Genomic DNA, 7,757 nt, shown 5'->3' with positions numbered 1-7,757 from the left:
AGCCCTGTTCCGGACAGCAGAGATATGGCGAGGTAACATGACGACTGATGACGCTCCGCGCCTCTCTGTGACCTTTTTACTACAAAATCACAGCGACAACTTTATCTCCCCGTGATTTTGTAGTAAAAAGGTCACAGAGAGGCGCGGAGCGTTATCCGTCATGTTACTGCTCCGTGCCTCTGCTGTCCGGAGCGCGGCTTGGCCGTCATTCACACAGCGGATTCAACGTAGGTCATCCGCTCGTGTGAAAGAGCCTTAATTGTTTCCTGATTTCAAAAGAATTTGGTAAAAACAATTCATTGCTCGATGATTGGGATCATTTACTCATTTACTCTTTCAATCGTAGCATTAAGTGGGACCCTCCGTGTAGTAATAGTTCCTCACAGTATCTTTCTAACATGGTGTGATTAAAACTTGCATTAAAGTGGGAAATGCCTCACTTTGTGTTACTCAGCCGTTATCTCCAGACAGGGATTCTGTCACCAGGATTGGGGCTATAGGGATACGGACATGCACGGCTAGATCGCTGCTAGCATGTCCGCAATATACCTGTCCTATAGGGCTGTGTGGTTTTAATTTCTTTAAAAAAGGATTTTATAGATATGTAAATGAGTGTTGAATGTGTCCAAGGGGCTGTACTAACCTTCGTGGTGCCCCGCCGCGCCCGCCTGTGAAGGAGCCCAGCACCGCCTATGTCTCCTCCTTTCATCAACGATGGCCGTTATCTCGTGATGCGTGAGCTTGCGCATGCGCAGTTCTTTCCCTGAGGCTGATGCCAGCACAGGGAAGTAACACTATACCGGCTCACGCATCACGAGATAACGGCTATCTATCGTTAATGAAAGGAGGAGACATAGGCGGTGCTGGGCTCCTTCACAGGCGGGCGCGGTTGGGCACCACGAAGGTTAGTACAGCCCCTTGGACACATTCAACACTCATTTACATATCTATAAAATCCTTTTTTAAAGAAATTAAAACCACACAGCCCTATAGGACAGGTATATTGCGGACATGCTAGCGGCGATCTAGCCGTGCATGTCCGTATCCCTATAGCCCCAATCCTGGTGACAGAATCCCTCTAATTTCAAATTTTATTTATACTAACTCTTTTATGTAACAAATTGTAATATTTCCATTTCAGATGCAGCCATTCTGCTGTGTGATTTTAACCGTGAGAAAGCATGGACGGAGTGGGCGAAGAATAAGATCACCATGTTTACCAGCATCAAAGGGTTAAACCTGATCCGCCATATTGCTCCTGCTGATGACATGGAAAGCTTTAATAACTCTCTCCAGATTCTGCAGACAAGTGAGAGATGGCAGAAAAAAACGCATTCTTATCAATGGTTTCCAACAAAGTGGCTGCCATCCCAGAAGGTGATCCGTGTAGTATTTACCAGTGCCTAAACACTTCTTTAGGACCGGACGAAAAGAGGAAATGTAAAAGTTGTTTTATTAAGTCTACTTAAAGTCCCCAAGAGACAAAAGGGTCCAAAAATAACAATTCTGAACAGTCTGATAACTTGCATGTTTTCTGTTAGAGATTATTGGCTTTACAAATTCGGTAGACATCCCGGTCTCCTAGCAGCGAACACCTTTTTACTTCTCTGGTATCTCCTGCTCTCTTTTGACATCCAGGGATTTACATGCGGCAGCCAAAAACACGGGCAGCTGAGCGAACAAATGACATGAAAAGTCGGACTCGGGCATGTTTAATAGTCTGTATAATTGTGACAGTCTGTGTGGGGTCTATAGGCAGTGATTGGAGCAGGTATGGAAGGGGTAGGTCTTGTCAGCTGGATACAGTCACACACTTTGCTTTTATAAGTTTTTATTTATTTTTTATTTCCATAAACTCCTCGTATGTTCTATAAACAAAAGTTTGTGTTTTACCTTTAATATAATGTAACCCTTGATGCCTATGTGTCTGATTGAAAATCTGAATAAATGTTTTTGACATCTTTTTTCCTTTCCAGGTGACTGCATAATGAATTACTAGATGTGGAAGACTAGACACACTTGGAGAGGGCTGCTCTGGATGGAAATCCCATGTAATTGTAGGTGCTATGGAAAAAAATCTTCAAAGTCTATTTTTATATATTATGAAATCATTACATTTAGTAATTTCTATGTATTAGAAATAATGCTAGAGTTCCACTATTATAACTAGTAAACAGTGTTTTAGCCTGTATTACAGTCGCCATCAATGACTTCTGACTGAAGCCATACCTAGTCCATACAGTTACTAATGTGCCCCCACACAGGTCATGTGACCCTGCGCATCCAGGTAAAAGTAGTGAACGGAGGAGTCCAACTTGGCCAGTATTACCACCTCCGACATCTTCTTATGGTGTCTGTGTAAAAGCTGCCGCATGTGGTTCTGTCTCCTCTTTCTAAAGGTAACTGTATTACACAAAGACTTAAACACAACGATGCTGGACTAAAGATAAGATTTATTCCTATTCCGTTACCCACAGATGTCCTCTAATGTTGTTCCTAACTGAATGCCAGAAGGTCACATGACTGTATATCTGTGCAGTCTATTAAGTTGGCTTATGGAGGCATTATACAGGACTCCTCTTATGGAGGCATTATACAGGACTCCTCTTATGGAGGCATTATACAGGACTCCTCTTATGGAGGCATTATACAGGACTCCTCTTATGGAGGCATTATACAGGACTCCTCTTATGGAGGCATTATACAGGACTCCTCTTATGGAGGCATTATACAGGACTCCTCTTATGGAGGCATTATACAGGACTCCTCTTATGGAGGCATTATACAGGACTCCTCTTATGGAGGCATTATACAGGACTCCTCTTATGGAGGCATTATACAGGACTCCTCTTATGGAGGCATTATACAGGACTCCTCTTATGGAGGCATTATACAGGACTCCTCTTATGGAGGCATTATACAGGACCCCTCTTATGGAGGCATTATACAGGACCCCTCTTATGGAGGCATTATACAGGACCCCTCTTATGGAGGCATTATACAGGACCCCTCTTATGGAGGCATTATACAGGACCCCTCTTATGGAGGCATTATACAGGACTCCTCTTATGGAGGCATTATACAGGACTCCTCTTATGGAGGCATTATACAGGACTCCTCTTATGGAGGCATTATACAGGACTCCTCTTATGGAGGCATTATACAGGACTCCTCTTATGGAGGCATTATACAGGACTCCTCTTATGGAGGCATTATACAGGACTGCTCTTATGGAGGCATTATACAGGACTCCTCTTATGGAGGCATTATACAGGACTCCTCTTATGGAGGCATTATACAGGACTCCTCTTATGGAGGCATTATACAGGACTCCTCTTATGGAGGCATTATACAGGACTCCTCTTATGGAGGCATTATACAGGACTCCTCTTATGGAGGCATTATACAGGACTCCTCTTATAAATGCATTATACAGGACTCCTCTGTGGTCCGTTGTATTCTACTGTGCAGAGAGGGACCAATGCACTGTTAGAGAGAGGCTATATTTTAAAAGCATGTATTTTATGGAAGTGTGATTTTAAAATATAGAAATGTTTAATAAACTGATAGCCACTTGAACTATTTAAATGAACATTTTGATAGAAATGTGACATGGATAAGAGCAAGACATTCATTCTTTAGGCTAATATTTTTGCAGGTGCATGGTCTGGTCATATCGGAGGCAGACAACAATAGGGGTGACGCGCGTTACCAGAAAGATACCTGGTGGTGATGTTTCCTGAGAACATCGAGCCTTAGGGAAAACGCTAAAGAATGGATATTGTATGAAAGGTAATTTTTTTTATTTTTATATTTGCCTAGTAAATTTTTTGGTCTTTCTTTCTGGTTTATATATTCACTTTTTTCCCCTTTATTTTTAAACAGGTTTCAGTTGGCTTCTTACATTTGCGTTCTTGAAGATTGAATGGATCATGTCACCTCGTTCACAACATCATATGCTTATATTCTGTAATTTATTTTTACCATTGTTATGCACATTGAGCATCTCTTTAACCCCTTAACGACATGTGACGTAAATTTGCGTCAACATGACAGTAAGAAGATATGGAGCTGTTGCAGATTATGTGTAAGTAACCATAGGAAGAAAACGAAATGATGTTTGGCTCCAAAAAACAAGCAAACTTTATTTGATTTGGTTTAAAAATCCAGACAAATACAGGGCAAACGGTCCACGCTATATCATTATTTATTATTAAAGCGCCATTCATTCCATAACGCTGTACATATGATAAGCGGTGCACATACATAATACAGACAATTGCACTAATCATAAACAAGACGAGTTACAGACTGGTACAGAAGGAGCGAGGGCCCTGCCCGCGAGGCTTACAATCTACATGGTATGGGAGAAGGACACAGTAGGTGCGGATGAAGCTGGTCATGGCGGTATAGAGGCAGCAGGGTCATTGGTTGGAGGCTTGTCTGAAGAGGTGGGTTTTCAGGTTTCTTTTGAAGGATTCCACTGTAGGTGAGAGTCTGATATGTTGGGGCAGCGAGTTCCAGAGTATGGGGGATGAGCGGGAGAAATCCTGGAGTCGATTGTGAGAAGAGGAGAGGAGGAGGTCTTGTGAGGATCAGAGAGTGCGTGTGGGGGTGCATCGGGAAAGAAGCTCAGAGATGTAGGGAGGGGACAGGTTATGGACGGCCTTGTATGTATTTGTTAGTACTTTGAAGTGAAGTCGCTGGGCAATGGGGAGCCAGTGAAGGGATTGGCAGAGAAGTAATAGGGTGAGAGGTGGATTAGTCGGGCAGCAGAGTTGATGATAGATTGGAGGGGTGTGAGTGTGCTAGATGGAAGGCCACAGAGGAGTGTTGCAGTAGTCTAGGCAGGAGATGATGAGGGCATGTACAAGCATTTTTCGCAGATTCAAAGTTAAGGAAAGCATGGATGCGAGAGATGTTTTTGAGTTGGAGGCGGCAGGTGGATGAAAGTGCTTTGATGTGCGGTCTGAAGGAGAGGGCAGAATCCAAGGTCACTCCAAGGCAGTGGACTTGGTTGACTGGGGAGAGTGTACAGCCATTGATCGTGATAGATAGGTCTGTTTGGGGGGTTTAGCAAGATGGGGGAAAGAGGATGAATTCTGTTTTATCCATGTTAAGTTTTAGAAAGCGAGAGGAGAAGAAGGATGATATAGAAGATGGACATTGTGGGATTCTGGATAGTAAGGTGGTGATGTCTGGACCAGAGAGGAAGATTTGTGTGTCGTCAGCATAGGAGTGATACTGAAAACCTAGGGAATGAGACGATGAGGTGGTACGGGAGTGGGAGACTCTAAAGGTCTGGTCTGTGAGGTATGATGTGATCCAGGAGAGGGCCAGGTTAGTGATGCCAAAAGATGAGTTTGCAACAGAAAGGAGTGGCCAACAGTGTTGAAGGCAGAGGACAGGTCAAGGAGAAGGAGGACAGAGTATTGTTTCTTGGTTTTGGCTGTCAATAGGTCATTGGTGACTTTGGTAAGGGCAGTCTCAGTCGAATGGTGGGGTCGGAAGCCAGATTGTAGGCGGTCAAAGAGGGAGTAGGAGGAAAGGTAAGAGGACAGTTCAGAATGGACATGTTGTTCAAGTAGCTTTGAGGAATACGGAAGCAGTGATATGGGGCGATAACTGGACAAAGAAGATGGGTCAAGTGAAGGCTTTTTGAGGATGGGTGTAATGTGTTTAAAAGCAGAGGGGAAGACACCAGAGGTTAGTGATAGGTTGAAGAGATGAGTTAGGGCTGGGATAAACACTGTGGTGAGGTTAGGGATGAGGTGGGATCGGATTGGGTCAAGTGCACAGGTGGTGAGATGTGATCTGGAGAGTAGAGTGGAGAGTTTTTATTCTGTAATGAAGAAGCGGGTTTTGGGGGGAGAGGACCGAGCAGTTGTGTAGAGGGTATGTGGGGACTGTGTAGTGAAGCTTTCTCTGATGTTGACTATGTTTTGTTTGAAATATTTGACAAAGTCCTCAGCTGAGAGGAGAGGGTGTGGGGGGCGCTGGGGGACGGATAAAGGAGTTAAAAGTGCTAAAAAGTTGGTTAGGGCTGTGGGCCAGGGAAGATATGAGAGATGAGAAGTCGCCTGTTTTGCATCAGTGAGTGAGGATTTGAATATGAGGAGGGATTGCTTGTATGTGGTGAAATTATCTTTTGAATGGGATTTCTTCCATCGACGCTCAGCAGCCCTGGAAGCTTGTCTGAGTTTTTTGGTTTGGTCTAGCGCATGCGTAGTTGGTTTCCTGTGCTGATGCCAGCACAGGGAATGAACATGATGCCGACACTGCGCATGCGCTAGCTCGCGCGTCGCCAGATTTTGGCGCTCCAGCTCTGTGACGTCAGCCAGCAAGGAGGAGATTCGGAGGACGCGGGGCGGTGCTGGACTCCTCTCCGGATACAGGACACATATGAGGTTCATTTGCATATGGATAAAAACGTTTTTTAACACAATAAAAGCACACAGAGCTATGGGGACTGGGTATTGCAGATGTGCTAGCGGCCATCTAGCAGCCCATGTCCCCAGCTCTATGGCCAAAATCCTGGTGACAGGTTCCCTTTAAATTGCTACCACTGAACCTATATGACGTCCCCCATCTTCTTCAAGCCAGACACCAAGCAGGGTACATATCTGCGCAGCTAATGCATGAAGTTAAACAGCGATGATGAAATAAAGTCTGAACTGTTTAAAGCCAAAAGTCAACTGGCCAATGTAGCTAAAGAAGGTCTCACCTTAGACTACAACCAGTTTTTCTGAGCTGTTTTGCAAAGGCCGGTGAATTGTCAATGTCATTGGACTTCTGACAAGCCTTGGGTTCCAGATATATAATAAGCCTTCTGTGCCAAGGTATGCACTTTGAATTCTATAATAATGTAGCTGTTTATTACTCTTTTGGTGAAGTCCAAATCTCAGTCATTTTGTGTACACCTCATTTCAGGATTAATCAAGAGAATAGTCAAAGCTTGCCGATGAAGCCCACTTCCCAAGAAGCCGGTCAAGAAAAGGACACAAAAGCATATATTGTCCTGATAGATTGATTAACTTACCACAAAAGGGCTCTAACGGCATGGCAAGGTAATAACACCAGCGCCTAAATCACCAGTCTTAATAAAAGTGCCCCATAGTCCATAGCAATGGTGTAAAGTATCTTTGGTCTGACTCAATGTGCTTTACTTTAAAAATCTAGAGTACTACAGACAAAATGGTCGCTCGACGTGAGAAAAGTGCTGATGGCTGCAGGACTATATCATCGCCATTCGTTGGATCATCCCATGCTGAAGGAAGGGTTTGGAGTCCGATTTAGAACATTCATTGGGAGTGACAAACTATACTCAGGAGGTGGAAAACGTTTGGAGATTCCTTTATGCCATGAACCCACACAAGGTCAGCCTGGAATTTGTGAGGGACATAGAAAAAGTCAGTGCCTTCTTCAACAAGCTACGTGACCAGAAGCTTGCTGACCAGACTATTTTCAACTACCTGAAGAACATACACAAAATCATGAGAGCAACCAATCTCTCTGGCCAAATGCTGAAGCTCTACAAGTCCTGCGAATTCTTCATGACCGTTGCAGAAGATATACAGAAGAGATTGTCCAAAGGAATTTCGAAAGAACTTGTCAGTAAAAGGTGAGTTATGATTCCTTTAAATAAATATATACCTTATTCATGTTTTCACATGTACTACTAATGTACCTAACAAGTATTAACACCTTACTAACATTAAAATTGTGAACTTTCAGAAACCTCTTGAAACAGTAAACCT

General features: G+C 43.7%; 1 long non-coding RNA gene across 1 annotated transcript; it reads left to right on the top strand.

The window, feature by feature from the left end:
* The first annotated feature begins 1,172 nt into the window (after positions 1-1,172).
* LOC122922968 lies at positions 1,173-7,493 on the top strand. The gene is made up of 6 exons (XR_006387217.1): positions 1,173-1,377; positions 1,977-2,057; positions 3,659-3,792; positions 3,886-4,087; positions 6,931-7,067; positions 7,180-7,493. It is a non-coding gene; the product is annotated as an uncharacterized LOC122922968 (long non-coding RNA).
* The last annotated feature ends 264 nt before the right edge of the window (positions 7,494-7,757 follow it).

This window comes from Bufo gargarizans, unplaced genomic scaffold, assembly GCF_014858855.1.
Source record: "Bufo gargarizans isolate SCDJY-AF-19 unplaced genomic scaffold, ASM1485885v1 original_scaffold_1095_pilon, whole genome shotgun sequence".
Classification (NCBI taxonomy): domain Eukaryota; kingdom Metazoa; phylum Chordata; class Amphibia; order Anura; family Bufonidae; genus Bufo; species Bufo gargarizans.
This window is presented reverse-complemented; position numbering and strand designations above follow the sequence as displayed.